This window comes from Drosophila nasuta, chromosome 2R (genome assembly GCF_023558535.2).
Source record: "Drosophila nasuta strain 15112-1781.00 chromosome 2R, ASM2355853v1, whole genome shotgun sequence".
NCBI classification, from domain to species: Eukaryota; Metazoa; Arthropoda; class Insecta; order Diptera; family Drosophilidae; genus Drosophila; species Drosophila nasuta.
This window is the reverse complement of record NC_083456.1, coordinates 20,922,814-20,940,114: the sequence shown is the minus strand read 5'-3', so window position 1 is coordinate 20,940,114 and position 17,301 is coordinate 20,922,814. Positions and strand designations below refer to the sequence as shown.

General features: G+C 38.2%; 1 protein-coding gene across 1 annotated transcript in view; it reads right to left on the bottom strand.

Annotated features, from left to right (window-relative positions):
- The window catches only part of LOC132784272 (trophoblast glycoprotein), a 43,372-nt gene extending 26,983 nt beyond the window's left edge, over positions 1-16,389 (bottom strand). The window contains exon 1 of the mRNA XM_060789786.1: positions 15,757-16,389. The gene's annotated coding sequence lies outside the window, so the exon portion shown is untranslated. The remainder of the gene's footprint in view (positions 1-15,756) is intronic.
- Positions 16,390-17,301: the final 912 nt, after the last annotated feature.

Here is a 17,301-nt window from a genome sequence, read left to right as displayed (position 1 = left end):
CAACAGCAACAAAGTCATCAAAATTCAAAAGAATTGGCAATTTGTGCGGGTTGCGACGCGGCAATTTGTGTTTTATATGCGCCATGCTCGTGTTATATAAGCACTGTTATACATCATCAACAACAACAGCAGCAGTAGGAACAGGAATAATCACTACAATAACAACAGCAATAGCAACTGCGACGTAGGCAACGTTAATTAGCTGCGTGAAGCAGAAACTGCAACATTTTGTTAACATTTCAAAACGAGCACAACAACGCAACTGTTTGGGGAGGCGGCGGGAGGTGACGAAGCAATCGACATTGATGGCTCCATGGCAGCTAACCCTCCCCTTCCCCCCTCTACCACTCCTCGACACCCCTCTTTATTTTATCCCTGTGCCATTCCTCTCCTCGTTGGCCCCGTTGTCGCAACTAGATTACTGAATAATTGAGTGCTGCGTATAATGAAATTCGTATTCAAAATTCGTCGTCATTCAACGTCATCGCCGGTTCATTCTGAGCCAACGCTCCCGCCTCCTCTCCCCAAAGTGGGGCAGGGCTGGGCATTGGTTGACTAAATGTTTGCGCCTCGTGATTCAAGTTGAGGGTTGCAGAACGGATCGGAACGGAACGGAAACGGGGAATGTTGTCGGTGTGTACTGGGCCCGGTTAAGCCCTCTATAAGTACGTGTATAGCGTATAATGTATGTATGTGTGTGTCTGTATTTGTTTTTGTGTAGCCGACTTGCATACATAATACGCAGTGTGCCAAGCATCATAGCCAACTCAACTCCTCGTGCCGCCACCTGTGTGACCATCGCCATCGTCATCGCCTGACTGCCGTCGGGTCACAACATCATTCAACGCTTTTATAGCCATTCAACTTGACGCATCCGTTTTGGCCAACTTTTTGGCTTGCGCAGCACCATAGACGAGAGTTGTTGAAAACATTTTTGGGAACAAGTCAAAGCAAAAATCCGAGGGAAACAATTAAAATAAATAATAAATTGCATTGTTTATGATAGTTGATCATTAAAAGAAACTTCGTATATTGTTTGACTGTTTAATTAAGATCTTATTGCAAAGCATATCTAAAATAACAGGTAAGAGTGCTATTATCGACTGTGCGCGTCTGCGAGATACAGTTTTCAATAATTAGCAGTTAAGATATAGCAAATTAATATAGCGAAATCTTCTAAAGAATACCGAAATTTAGTATATTGATAACCTACTACATTCAAAATATACCAAGGAATACAGAAAAACCCAAGAACAGCAAGAATATATCATACACTACACTTTTTCAATAATTACCAGTTAAAATATACCAAATCAGTGTAACGAAAACTACTAAAATTTACCGAAATCTATAGTGTGTATATTGTTATATATGTGAATGAATGTAGTACATTCAAAATAAACCAAAGAATCAAAAAAAAATTAAGACCCAAGAGCAGCAGGAATTAGATACAATATAAATTGAAATTTTATCTCTAATAGTGTTAGATCCAAGAGAACAGAAAGTTATAATATCCTCTACCCTAGAGGGTAAAAATGCAAATACAAAACTTAACTCAAATAATGTTTTTCTAAATATTTTTTATTACATTGTTTTTATCTTTTTTCATTGACTGTGCATTTTATTTTATTTTTCTTTCATACACTAATATTTGTCTTTCTTTATTTTATTTTGTTGCCAAGCAACCCTCGCTAAGGATTCGTGGCCAAGGAGAGGGGCAACCTATTTTGCAACAACTTCACTAGCTCGCCACACGGTTGCTTCATTATACGAACATGGCCTCCCCGCATTACCAAGTTTATGTCACTTTTCTCTGCTCCGAATTTGTTTGCTTGCTCTTATTGCTGCTGTTGTTGTTGTTGTTAATTCTCTTATTATTATTGTTGCTGTCGCTGTTGCTGTTGTAGCTGGCGTGTCGTTTCGCTTGGTTCATATAAATTGTTTTGGGATTTTGTCGCACAATTTTTGTGCTACCTCCAGTTGGGCGCCGCTCCTGAATGCACCCCTCACTGCGCTCCTCCCTACGTGCTCCTCCTCTCTCATTTTTCGTAGTCCTGCACCGATGCGTCGGTTTCCGGCAGCACGGGCTCATTATTGTCGTCAGTTCGTTACAGTTCTTTGTTTAATGACATCATTTCGTATGAAAAATCGTAGCTGCATATACCATGTGAGACAGACAGACAGACAGACTGAAATGTGGGAGAGAGAGAGAGATCGGAGCGGGAGTCGGCAGTTGGAGTTGGTTGTTGGGGTGTGTTATAAAGCCTTGCCGAAATTATAAAGTTGAGCGTCAGGCTCAAGGAATGATTAATGTCAGTGCGTAGCATTATCAACATGCACACGTATGTATTATAAAGCACATCATATCCCACCGTATATATAATATACTACATATAGTCCCCATAGACGTAATCTTTCTCATGAAATTTGACATAATGAGAACGGAAACACGAAAAGAATAAAGTAATATACTGTGTTGCCAGGCTGATAAAGTTTGTAATTTACTTTCGCACTATGAATGGGCGCCGCTTAGGTCACGTTCACGATGCACAGAAAAGTGAATGAGATGACAAAGAGATGACAGGAAATGAGGTTGAAAGATTTTCTTTAAGGTATGCAGTCTTTCAAACAGAGTGCGTAAATCATTTTCAAGAAGTTAGGCACAGCAAGGGAAACAAAGCTAGTATAGAGAAAAGAGATAAATCACAAACTCAAATTATAGTTGGACTAGTAAGAAAAGATATTTCTTTTAATTGCAATTATACACAAAGAATATGAGTGAAATGAATGAAGCAACTGGGAAAAAAAGGAAATTAAAACACTATCCAATTAAGCCTTCCTCAGAAGTGATAAAAGTAAAATTAGATTATAATACTTGTGATGATAGCGCACAAATTCTATTAAATGAAGCAAATACTTGGGAGACTTGCGTGTAGATTTTATCACACATCCCGAAATTATTGCGCACAACGAGTACACTCATTTAACTATTCATAAGAAAATGAATAAGTGCCCTTATGGTGTCCCCAAAGTTGGCGTTCACAAGATCCTTCTCTCCGGTCTCAAAAGTGTCATTTTAGCGAGCCATAAAGTTAATTTTGTCATATTCACCGAATACGTGTGTACGAGGAGCACCTTCTTCCACTTTTAACATGCAACATAATGTGGCAAGGGGGTAACATGTACGAACGAATATCACACACACACTCAGAAAGCGAATTTCATGTCCGCAGAGTGCAAACATTTGCGGGACATCAAATGGTGAGAGGTGGGTGGCAATTAAAAGTGTCCTTAAAGTGCAAATTAAACAGCATGTAAATTAAATTAATTGGCAAAGTTGAATTTTTTATTGCCCCGACAGTCCCGAGCTCGGCCCTATGTTGCGATGAGACTGATACCAACACAAAAAGAGAGAGTAATTAAATTTTTCGGGGCACAAATCTTTGCACAATCTCGGTCAAAAGTTTTCCACACTTTGAGTGGAATATCAAAGTGTGTGCCAGTGTGTGTGCGTGTGTTTGAGCGGGGTTGTGTGTGTGTGTGTGTGACTGTTCATATAAAATTTAAATGAAATGCTTGTGTCTAAAGCTTTTGCCGTTTGTTCTCTAAAATGGCGGCGACTGTCGAGCAAAACCGCAAACGCTTAACAGTTTAATACAAATGTCAGAAGCATGCAACGTGTGCGTGAGTGTGTGTGTGTGTGTATCTTAATGTACATACTCGTTTATGCTTATTTGTTTGTGTCTAATTATTGTGCAAACGATGTTGGCAATAATTTCAAATGTACAAACAAAATGGCGTGTGAAACACGTGGCGTATGCGTTATAATTGTCAGCCTCAACTGAACTCAACTGCTCGTCTAGCTGCTCGATTATCCTTGCAGCTGGAACGAGTCCGCCGGGTGCAATTAAAAATTATGTTTATGTTTGCAAAATGTAAATTTAAATTATTGAAGCGCCATTTTACGCAATAAAGCCAAAAGGAAATAAACACAGACATACATTTATATGCAAAATATGCTGTCATTTCGCGAGAAGAAAACTGCGTTGTCAATTTGTATTAAAGTCAGTGGAGTGACAGCGTTTCTCTCATAATTAGTTCAACTGCGAGTATAATGAAAGTGAAGAGCTAAACTTTAATTGCAAGTTTGTCAGTCGCGCTTCTCTTTGTAATATTTTTGAGTTATTTAATTCAGTGAAGTAATGAAAATATAACGAACTTTACATGCAAGTAAATTTTAATTGCAACAGCGAGTCTTAAAACTAAATTTTCAAGAAAGTCAAATAAAAAATAAGTTTTAATAGCAAGTTTTTCAGACTTGGTTCTTTCCTTTTCCTATACCTTCTGTTTTTACATTTTCGAATTATTTAAATGCTCAAAAATTGTATTTACAGTTCTGTCAGTTTTGCTTTTCACTATTTGAATAATTTCTTGTGATATTACTTAATTATTCATTCCACAAAAATCCGAATAATAATGGCAATGAATTGAATTTCCCCTCGCAAGTAAATTTGATGCTGCATTCCTGTATTCAATGGACGTTAAGCGTAACTCACTTAATAAAACCATAAAGCACAATTTTATTTACTCAAGCAGCGTTTACCTTTCGCCCTATACGATGTGTAAATGGAAATATGAGCAAATATAATAAGTAATAAAATGAAAGGGATGATAACACCGTTCGATTCCAATCAGTTAAAACCGAAATGCATTTGCCATACAACAATTTTTAAGGGCACTTCAACATCGGTCAGTCAGCACGTCGAGATGTCGGACTCTGTGTTTTTTTATGCTCTTTTCGTTTATTTTTTAATATTTCTACGAAAATTGCCGGCTTCGACATGAAAAACGCATGAGTTTAAGTTGTTGTAGTTGTTACTGTTGTTGTTGTTGTTGTTGTTGCAGTTGCAGTGTTCATTCTGTGTTGTATTTGCACAGTGACTGGGCATATGGTACGCCAATATGCATTTATTATAAGAGCAGAGCGTTCGAGGGCGTGGCAGATGTGAAAACAAGAAAAAGAAAAACAACAAAGTCAAAACAGAACAAGAAACTGAAACCGAAACCAGAAACCAAAATGAAAAGATTTTCAAGCAACAAGGGAATCAAGGGAGGAGTAGACAAGCTAAAAAAAAAGGAAATCAGCATTTAACAGCTCATTTGCTCATTTACTTATCGATGGACAATCGCCGACTTTCTAAATAATAATAAAAGTTTCAAGTAAATTACGAAAGTGGAGTGAGAAGTCAAGTGAATTTTTATGCAGCTACTTAAAAGTAATTGCTTGCAATTTTCATTTAATGATAAGTTGTTGAAAAAGAGCATCACATATTCGATGCATTACTTTTTGCTCTGTTTCTGTTTCGTGTTCTGTTTAGTAAATGCTCCTTTCCGACACGTTTGTCCATATCGAGTGGCTCGAGTTGCCACTAAAAAAATGCTGTAGAACAAGTTTTTATATTCTGAGCCTGCGTTGGCAGCAGACAGAAGTAAGGGGCAGGAGGAGGGGAAAGAAAGACTGAAATGCGTGGCTTATGCTGAGCATGGGAATGAGAATGAGACTGAGACTGAGAATGGGAATGAGAATTGTTTGCAGATTCATTCTGGTGACCATGTTCACAGGCACTTAATAAGTGTTTGCCATGTTGCTGCTACACACGGAATACAGAAGAGCTCTCATATTTGAAAACAAAAAAAAAAGTTCTCTTCTGTTTCGTTATGAATCTGTTCTCGAAAGTTGCTTTATTAAAAGTCCAAAATAGATTGCAATGGATATTGTACTCGGATTTTATGTTCTTGTCATCTCGTCAAATGCACAAAACACAGCCAAAAAAAAGTTTTATGCCAACGACTCCAAATTGAATTTGAGCCGCGAACCGCAGCGCCAAGCAGCAAGCACCACCAACAACAACAACGATAAAAACATAAGACTAATAAGCTACCCCCAGGCGGAGTTAAGCTGAAGTCTTGCGGGGGTGGGGGTGGGGGCTAAGCGGGGTCAAAAGCTGAGCCTTAAAAGCAGCCCATTCATTTCATCTGGTGTTGGGATGCTGCCAAACTTTTACCCCCTCTGCATATGTGTATGTATGTGTAAAAGTGGGTGGCTGTGTTGGCAGTTATAAATTACGTTACGTATACGCAATGTGGTTAAGCGCACAAAATGCTCGCTTATGAATAAGTATAAGGCTCAATACATATACGTGCACACATAAAAATTACATCATAACGAAGTAAATTAGGCGAGAAATTCAATAATTTCTGTTTAGCATCGACAAAAGCGTTGAGTGTGCGTTGCGGAAGTTGTGCCAAAGTAGGCTTAAAGATTCTTTAAAGAAAAACAAAAGCCTTCAAGAGTTGAGTTAGCTCAAAGAGAGAAATTAACGTGAACTTAAATGTGATGCTCACATGCTTAACATCAAGACATTTTAACAATGTGCCAAGCTTATTTATTAAGATCATCATTCGAACATATTGTTTCATGGGCCTCCAAAAGCCATTAACGGTCATTTAACGGACACGAAAAGCCATACTGTAATCCATAACTATCATTAAAATTAATCTAGACACGCCCAGAAGGTTCAACAAGCCGAATCGCCTTTGAAATATGTTTTGCGGCTAAGCGGCAACAGGCAACCGTCATCCGGTCAGCCACATCGAAAGGGCAAACAGCAAAGGGCCTTAAGTCCATTTGAGGATCTTAAGAGGCATAAACGCATTGGTGCATGAACCTGAATTGGCCTGCTATTATGACCGCTTTGATATTGACCCGGCACCCGAACACCAAACTAAATTACACAATTAATAAGTTCAGTTCGCCGCATAATAACCGCAACGTTTCAGGCCAAAATACGCAATTAGGGCCAGAAAAGGAGTAAGGCAGAGCACAGAACTGTAAGCGTGAGAAAACGAGGCAATGTCCTCGTCCTCGTCCTCATCTTCTTTGCTTTTCGACTTCAAGTTGAAAATTAATCAGGCGAAAATAATGCAGCCAACGATGAGGCAGCGGAATGCGATAAAAAGACGTAAATTTTTAATGTACATCTCGCACACACAACACACGCATAATAAAAAAAAGCCAATGAAGAGGAACAGCAGCGACAAGCAAAAGGACTGCAGCGAAAAAGGATGTCAGGATGGCCCCTGCGGACAGCAAACGCAATAAACGTATAGCAACGCGGACCTTGGTCAAGACAACGTATCGAATTCGAAAGGATATTGGAGGCGCGCAAACGAGTTGAGTGAGTATATCAAATGTCCTGACTGCTTAATGATGCATGCAAAAAAGTTGAGATTCAATTCTTAAAGTATTATAAATAATCGTTAAGCTACAAATCAAAAACTCAAGCCTTAAAGTATTATAAATAACCTTAAGCTAAATATGAAAAATCACAAAACCATTTAAAGCATATTTGCCAGCTTAAAGCTGCTTCGATTATTTATTGTGCGTAATCCCCAATTTATTTCAATTCTATGAAATGGCTCAGGTGAATTCAGTCCTCGGTTGATGATACAGCAAACTCAACACTACACGAACTTGGCAACTAGTTGTAGCATGACAAAGTTGGCATGCCCCATTCCCAATGTGTTGTTGTATCTCTCTCTCTATCTGGCTGTATCTGGAGTCAGACAAGGACAACAAGCATAAAGCTCATAACTGAGATTATGGAGCAGCAAGCAGCAGCTGCCACACACACATACACAATGGACAGGGCCACAAGGCAAAGCACATGTGTGTGTGTGTGTTTGTATGATATTGTGCATGGTCACTAGTGGGAAGTACTCTATATATTGCCATGGAACAACGCACATGAACAACACTCCATGGCCCAAGTTAGCAGGATGGCTTGGCTGGCTGGCTGGCTGGCTGACTTGGCGTAGCCTAAAGGACAACGTGTGGGTGGGTGGAGCAGCAGCTAAGGTAACAGAAGTGAGCGGAACGAGAGGCGGCAAAGTGCTTGAGCTTCTTATCGAGACCTGCTGGAAGAGAGCGAGCAGAGCAAGCAGATGCCTTTGGGGAATGGGCAAACGAAAATGGAAAAAAGATACTCATATTTTCTGCGTTTGGCGTTTTTTTTTTCTTAGCTTTGTAAACATTTTTGAGCGTCAACTTTAAGTTTAGTACTCGCAATGCCAAGCACTTGAACGTAGCCACAAAAACCACCAAGTGCTCATTAGATTTGTGCAAATATTTACGCTGCATCGACAGGCATAATCTGTTGCCGTCTTCTTCTCTTCTCTCCTCTCCTCTCCGCTGAGAACTCCGCTAATGATGCCCACAAAAATGTAATTTCATTGCTTGTGCAATTTTTCATTTCGCGTTCAACGCTCAAATAAATAAGAAATGATTTTTTACGAGTTTTGCTTTCGGTTTATATATACGTTTTTTCCTATTGACTTTTGGGTTTGTTTTATGGCAACATCCAAATGTGTGTGTGTGTGTGTGTGTGTGAGTTGGTATGTGAAGTTCTGGTCTGAGTTCCTACACCATGTTAAAGCAAATAAATCGCTCAAGTTGGAAAAACAGCTTTCAATGAAGCATGGAGCGAAGCGACGACCGGAAGTACTCAAATATGTTTGCCATTAGGTGGAAGGTACTTAGAAGTAGAAAACTAGAAGAAGAGAAGCAGATGAAACAAGAAAAAGAAGCTGTCCAAGATATTGACAAAGCAAACTGGACAGTCGAACATAAGATATAGAGAGAAAGAGAGAGAGAATAGACAAAGGCAACAGCTTATATCCTTGGTGTAATGTAAAGTGCAATACTGAGTGGTGACTTGCAAGTAATTGCATTTTTGATGCAAGCCGACGTTCAAATAATCCACCAGCATATAAATGATTTAATGGTCAACATGCCAAGAGAAATAACTGTGATAGTTATTTATTTTATAGTCAAGCAGTCATAAATAAACTCCGCTTGCTATGATTAAAAATGTACAAGTACAACTGATTTATTTATGGCATTGCCAGGACACAATACAACACACAACAGAGAAAAGAAGAGAAAATAAATGCTTAATAAATTGCGTATTAAATAAGTTTTGAACAGAGAAGAAACAAAGTGCGTTTGCATTGAGAGCTAGATTGTTGTATTTGAAAGAAAATCAGTTTGCTAGAAATTATGCAAAACTCTATTTATTAGTTTAATTCTATTTAGAAAACTTGGCCAGTCTATTGCCATTTGAATTTAAATAAACAAAGATTAAATTGAGAAAAAAAACATACAGATTGGTATAGATTGTTGCAGTTTTGCGATGCTGAAATATTAATTGAGCATCACAGAAAGTGAAAATGAAAAAGTAGCAAAAAAAAGGCACAAAATTGATGCTGCAACTACGCCTCAAGTTATGCAATGCAGGCTGCTAATATATGGCATAGAATCGCACACTTAAACACACAGACAAGCGCTCTCACACACACATACATAGACATAAATAAACATCTGACATTTTGGTATTTGCCATTGGCAATCAGTTGGCATATTGCAGCCCCGCATGACAGGTAATCAAATATTAAATGCACGGCCTTCCCCCAAATGCCACCGCCTTCGGCTGTGCACACACCGGCAGACACTCCCCCTCCATCTCCTCCCCCTCATTCACTCTGCAGTGGCAGAACTTTTAGTGCAACTCGTTGCCCTTACTCCTAGCTTGTCTCGTGTCACAACAATTTCAAGGATAACTACCCGAAAAAAAATTTGCAACGTTTCAGATAACGAGCACTCTCTCTCTCTGACTATCTGTAGAATGCACTCGACCAAAAACTCAAACAAAAAAAATAGAAAAAGAAGCAACAAAACACAAACACAAAAAAATGCCACGCCCCTTTTCTACATTATACATTTGTTGCTGCCGTTGTTGTTAGGGATTTTTTCGCTCAAATTTTATTTAAAACTCAAATCGAATTGCAATTAAATAGAGTCAAATATCGAAGGGGAAGAGCAGCAGGTGGAAAGGTGAAAACTCAGGTGAACGATCGCTACTGAGTGCTTCAATTTTCGACTATTGCCGTTGCAGTTCACGTTGTTGTTATTGTTCTTTATTCTTGTTGGTTTCGGTTACCTTCGGGTAAGACCAAAAGTTCAGTTCAGAGTCGAAAATAGTTTGCTAGGAAATTACTTTGCACAAGTCGATGGCTGGGAGGAAGGCAGGAAATCTCTAATGATGTACGACCAAGTGCGTGCGTGTCTGTGTGTGTGTGTGTGTTTGAGTATGCCAAAGTCAAACTTTAATGAATAATGGGCATGCAGTTAGCAAAGTGGGAAAAGGAGGAGACGAGGGGAAGTCAGTTGCGGACTTGAGGTCAGCTGCAACTTGTGGACCGAAGCAAAGTTGTGAGGTAACTTGAATTAGCAATATTGATGTAAACTTATAAAATTTAAGCTAGCAAAATTATAGTTTTGCTAAAGAAATATTTTGTAATTAAATTGCTGTCAATGTGCATTATGAAATATAATGAATAAATGTATTAGGCAATTACTTAAATCGATAGGATAAAATCGTTGAATGCATCTCACAATTGAAATTGTTTAGTGCGTTAAACATTTTAGAGCAATTTTCATGGCTTTGGCTGGCATTTGAAATCAGGGCAGAAAATACACTTCAATGAATCACTTTAAAGTATTTTCTCAAACCAAAGAGATAACAACAAAGACAACAATAACAACACAACAAATTGCTGTATAAATTGCTACAATTATGTCTAATTAAATGTAAATTTCGAAGCTCATGCGATTGTCGAGCACTCTCTCGACTTTTCGACTATTACATCGCCTGTGTAGCATTGACCTTACCCAGGCCAAAGTCAAGCCTCTGCTCCTGCTTTTGCTTCTGTGTCTGTGCTTTGCCTTGCCACGCCCCATTCCGACTCCCCTTTTCACATATTACATTATAAGGCGTCGCTGGCCTGTGGCGCCTCCATCCAGCTGACAGCTGTAATCCTCCTGCTTATTTCTCCATTCTGCCCGGCCTCACTTATCCTCCTCTCTTCTCCTCTCCTCATCTCACCACTCGCCCGAAGCTCTCTGAAGTCCGTGCCGTAATTTACAAAATAAGCCGCAGACAGGCAACAGCAGCAACAACAGCAACAACAACAGCAGCAAACCACACAATAGAGAATGAACTCTCTGTTGCGGTTTTTCGACTTTAAAATACCCACATGATAATAACCAATTGTTTAAGATTAATTAAATATCTGCAGGGAGTGAATGCGATAGATTGCACTGTTTTCTATTAGTATTGCAAATGCCTTTGAAATATTATTCGACTATCCTTCTATATATATTTCATCAGTTAGTGTTTTTTTTTATCTGTATTGCAACAGCATTTGAAAGAATATTCAATTATTATTCTATATAAATTTCATCAGCTGAATTTAAGTGTTTTTTTTTCTATCTGTATTGCAAATGCATTTGAAAGAATATTCAATTTCAATAAATTTCATCAATTAAAGTTAAGTGATTTAATCATTATTTTATATAAGAAACAACTTTTGTACCGTAATTGAATATTTTCTCAGGATGCGATACATTTAACTGCTTTCTATCTTAATCGCAAAATATTATTATATCTATATTTCATCAGTTAAATTAAAGAATTGTAAATATAATTTTTTATTCACAACCATATTTCAATTTTTTCAGCTCAAGTTAAGCGTTTACAAACTAGTTTTTCATTTATTAAATATTAATAAAAAGACTATAGAATATATTGTTTTTCATTTTGTATTGTTATTTTTTCTATGCAATGTGCTAACATTTTTTGAGTTTCTATAATATTTCATAGCTCTGACATTCGGCAAGGTATTCATATAAATTTAAGAGTGTTCAATTTTATTTTCTTCAAAAAGAAAATAAGTTTCGACTTCTTTATAGCCTGGCATATCCCTCACCTTCTTTTACTCCGTGGTATAATTGAAAAAATAAGAAAATTGCCAGACACTGTCATCGGCTGCTGACACGTTCTGCCCACACCCGATGACGCGTCATGGGAAAACAGACAGGGAGAGAGAGAGAGAGACAGCGAGACAGACAAGAGCTGGCTAGTGTTGCTGCCACTGGCCACTTGTGGCATGCCTCGCAGCCAAATTGCTAGACATTTTACTCGAGCCGTCGCTCAGCACTTCAAAAAATTTGTTGCAATTTTATTTAGCTTCTTCCAAGGGCTTGTTTATAACTCACCTCTTCGACACGCGCGCCAATTAAGTTGCAGTTACTTTTATTGTTGTTGTTTCGGTTGTTGCTGTTTTTATGTTGAATTGCATTGCTGTTAGCTGCAAGACACAACAGCAACAACAACACCAACAAAAACGCCGCCATGAGTCATAAAATAAATTCGCTTCAACGCCTCGTTTAAAACTCAATTTTTATTTTTCAACCAACCTTGTGGTGTGGCGACAGAGATAAAAAAAAATGTTGAACATTTTAAAATATGCACATAAAAACCAGCGGGGAGACAACAACAACAACAACAACGACGACGCGTAAAATGGGAAAATGAGCTGCCGTAATTTACATTGTATCTTTAAGATACAAAACGATTAAATGGCAGCAGGTAATTGATATTTTATGTTAATTTGTGGGCCCAGCTTTTGGCTCAACCACTTCAAACTTAAATTTATTTAAATTTAATTTCCGTTCTGTTCTGATTTGCGAATTTATAAATATTTACTTAGTTTTTTTTTGTCGGTCTGGCTACAATGATTCATTAAGGCTTACTTCTAGATATTGTATCTTTTCAAGCTGCCAGAGAATATTTGTGAGCTGAAATCAGCGTTGAGCTCTGCTCACCGGGGGATCTGTATATAACGAACTGACATATGTATGTATATATATAGTATATATTATTGTTGTATATCTGCTTCCAGTCTGTTGGTGTGTTGTCGGTTATCTTTGTCGTCCCGTCTGTCGCCTGTGTACAAGTCGTGCAAGTGACTGGTGCTGGCTTTGTTGCACGTACCCCTTTTGCCACATTGTGCGGGCTCTGTTCCCATGGCTATGCAAAATGTGCAGTCTCAGTCTCCGCTTTTCATTTGCTCGCCTGCAATTTGGTTGAGATTGTTTTCGGAGCATGAAATATGACAACTGTTGGCGAGAGAAATACGCTACTTTCTAGGACTATTCTCTTTGATAATGAGCAGCTCATTTATTTATTATTATGTGAGCTCTTTTAATACTATAAATTCACTTCACTTTCAAAGATCGTTAACTTCAATCTAACCCTCATTCAACTTCAATTGCTGCAAACTTTGTGCCTTAGTTTTGCGTTAAATATCTTTAAAACGAACTCGAATACTTCAAGCAACCGCATTGAATTCCCTAGAAGCAGCAAAAGCCACAAGTTTTACAAATTCACGTACATATTTTGTAACTAAGTGTATATTTACATTTCAATCTGCATCTTTATGGCAACTACAGAGCATACTATACATACATAGCTACATATATCTAAAGCCAGACAAAACTGGGATGAGAAAAGCCAAAGTCAAAGCCAGCAAAACCGAAATACCTCAATGGAGCAGTGTCATTTACAACCGAGCTCACCTGGATAACATTTTCAAAGAGTTTACGCAGTAATTTATGAAAATATTTTTGCACATTTACTGAAGAGAAATAATTAAAGAAAACATTTGGATGCTACTATCAAACAAAAAAAAAAACAGCAAGTTTAAATTCGTTTTCCAATTTAAAATGCTGTAAAAGAGACAACTTGGGAATTTTCATTTGTTTTTGTATCTTTGCACAAATTATTTCATGTTGTCCAAAAATGCTACATCTAATGAAATTCCATGCAATTAAAGAATGCCATGCTCTGGGGAATATAAAGAGCAATAAAAGTTATCGAGCTGTCAGAGGCTGTGACACTGATTGAAAATATAAACTGTCGGAGCCAGGTCGAGATGAGATGACACGAGAGATGCTACGAAATGGGTGACTTGAGGGGGAGTTGAGAGGAAAGGTGAGCTCAGAGTTGAGTTGAGTGATGGCCTCGCATGTTATTAGCATTTTTTCACATATAAATTATGCAAAACTCTGTGCCACAGCTCACATCAAAATGTATTCCAAATATTTGGCTGGCGAAAGTGTTGAATATTTGTCGAGAGATCCTCAGGCAAAGCAAGGATGTGTCAGGATGTACTATATGTGAAAGGATATATTGCAAGGATGAGCCAGAATATACTAAGCATCAAATATTCGGCAACGACAAAGTTTTTGCGCTAGTTGTGTTGCTCTTTTCTAACGTTAATAAAATATACTATACTACGAGTTACTCGAGTATGTTTGCCACAATATATATGTTTAATTTGATTTTGTCCCATATTAAGTCCAATTTGTAGTTGGTCTAATTTGACACAGCATGCATTTCTCTATTAAAAGTATGTTTTGCCATCCTCATCTGCAGAAACTTTTAATTTCCCTTAAAAAAAAAGTAAATGAATCCCATCAACTGAGCTTGACTATTAAAGCTGATTAGTTTGGACACCAAAAAAATAACTTCACGTAATGAGACCATATAATGGAGAAAAAATAAGCATGAAATGTGAGAAACTAAATGAATTGAATACAAGAAAAGTTCGTAACGAAAAGCAACAGTTGAAAATAAATGCAACTGAGTAAATTTTGTGTGGTTTAAAAGCTTGATTCATAGTCATTGTTGCTATGAGGGTGTGATGTCATTTGATTTTTTTTAAATAAAATGCAAACATCAATTAAAAGATTATAATTATATATAGTATGTAAATTGTGTCAATAACAATCAGTTCTACTAATAATAGCATGATTACATTTCCAATTCGGATTGCAGCTGATAAGAAGAGAATCAATCTATTGTACATAGTTATTTTGCAGACTGTTATTTCTTCTAGTATATCAAGTTGCATTCCTCCGAGCTTGTATTGATTGAGCTTATAAATAATCCGCTCAAAATGAACGTGAACTTTGTTTGCTTCAAAAGAAGAGTGCATAAGAGAAATGAACAAACGAAATTTCAATTAGGGAGTACACCAAAAAACACAACAAAGATAATACAAAAACAAAAAAAAAAAAAAAAAAGAGTACTGCCGAACTTCTCTCTGTCTCCTTTTGCTCAAACTCGAACTCTGCGCCTAAACTCGACTCAACTCAACTGGGTTCGACTCGACTAAAAGTTGACAATTAAAAAGTTTGCTGCTGTGATTCTGTTGCTTTTACTCTTGTTGTTGATGCTGTCGCTATCGTTGTTTGTTGTTGTTGTTGTTGTTGTTGCTGCTCTTCTTGCTGGCTGTCTAAATGAGTATTTTTTTCTGTCAACAAAGCAGCGCAGACAAAGTTCTGCCAAAAACTGCAAAACTGTGCAAATTAGTTTTGTTTTTAATTTAGCATGATTTAAATTATTTCTCTTTTGTGCTTTGTCCTTTAGTAACTTTTCGTTTTGCCATCAGATCTCCACGAATGCCATGTGTTTGAATAGTTAACAAATTAAAATTCTTTCAACAAGTTGTCGCTAAATATTCAGAGCGAAGGAGTTTGAGGCTGCGAGCAAGAGAGGGGAGAGCGCGAGTCTGTTGTTCAATCAAATTAAAGTTACATTTCATGTACTGAGCGCCAAAGCGCTGAAGCCAGTTTCGGTATCACGACGAAGACGTGTGGGCGACAAAGGCGGCAATGCCGACGACGACGACGGCGACAGCGTCAGCGACAACGACAACGACGGCTGTCTACAGCAGACGCAAGACAGACAAAGCCAACAAAACTCATATACTCACAAATACATGTAAACTTACCTCAGTGGCCGCTGCGACTGCGCTGCTTGCAGCGTTGACAAAACTGGTTTTTTTGTTGTCTTTGGTGGTACTTCGAATGCTTGCTTCTTCTTGCTTGTACATATGTTGGTATTGGTTGAGTGAGAAGTAAGCACTTTTTTTCAATACTTTTCCAGTGGTTGCGAAATACACTCGTTAAAGTTAATGTTGTTGTTGTTGCTGTGACTGTGGCTGTTACTGCTACGGCTTCTGTTAAGCCATATGCTACTTGCAATTAATTAAGCCCAACAATTGGCCAGCAAACAAAAGAAATCAACGCGACACACGGCAAACACGATACACAAATACAACTAGAGGCATAACACTCATAACACGCACACACACGTTCTTATTCATACGCATACATATATGTATGTATAACCTGTGCGCTTCACTTGTCGTGCGCGCCTTGCTTCGGCGTAGGCGGCAAAACGTGCGTAGCTCCAAGGGTAGAGGGGAGCACAACGGAGTTGGCTGGGTTGAGCCAGCAGCAGTAAACGCGCGACGTTGACGAACAGACAGCGAAGACGACAAATAAGAATGTGAATGAGAATGCGAGAAAAAGATGCGCTGACGTCCGCACAGCACAAAGTTTATAAACAAACTGAGCTTCGACGTTGGCATTGGCGTCCGCGTCTGTGTTTGTGTCCGTGTCAACGTCGGCGTCAGCGCCATCATTGCCGGCAGCCAACGCCAACCAGGTTGCGTCTGAACTTTGGACGAGAACTTGTTTGCTGCTTCTGTATTGGTATGCACGTTTGTTTGTGTGTGAGTGGGTGGCTTTTGGATACGCATGGCACAGTGTAACAAAGTAACTTGTTTGTGCTGTTATTAAAATAAGTTGAAATAAATTATAATAAAAACAAATAATATAAATATATTTGCATAAATAAAGTTTAATGATAATAAAATTATGTTATAATTTGTTGGTGATTATATTGGGTTGCACCACTGTCGCGCAACTTTAATGCCAACTCTCGCTTGTTCGTTTGCAACTAGTTCGAGTTCGATACGCTGCATTTGCGACGATACGTTTACATGTTGGCACTGACACAAGCAACATCAACAAGAGCACAGATGTGACATGTTTTAGTGTAAATTCGGGTCAATTAAATTCCAAATACGTTTTGCTACATAGCTGAGTTTAAATATATGAAAAATTTTGTAAATGATCAAACAGTTTTCAAAGAGTATATCGTAGTCACTAGTGTTGTGCCACATTTGTTGTGTGGAGTTTTGCTTTTGGCTTTGGCGACAGCCATGCTGACGTTTTCGCTTAGCATTTTAGTTGTTTCTTCTCCTATTTCTTTTTATTTTTTTTTGCTATATTTTTTTTTTTATGTATTTTGATTTTGTGTTAATTTCTTGTGCTGCCGGCTGTCACGAAGCAGAAGCAGCGTCGCTGTCACTGTCGCTGTCGCCGCCGGCGTCGCTGCTGTCGCTAAGTCAATTTTAAGGTTTATTTGAATTTCATTTTTTTGTAGTTTTTCCTCTGCGCTCTCTTTGGCTGCGTCGTATATTTTTTTT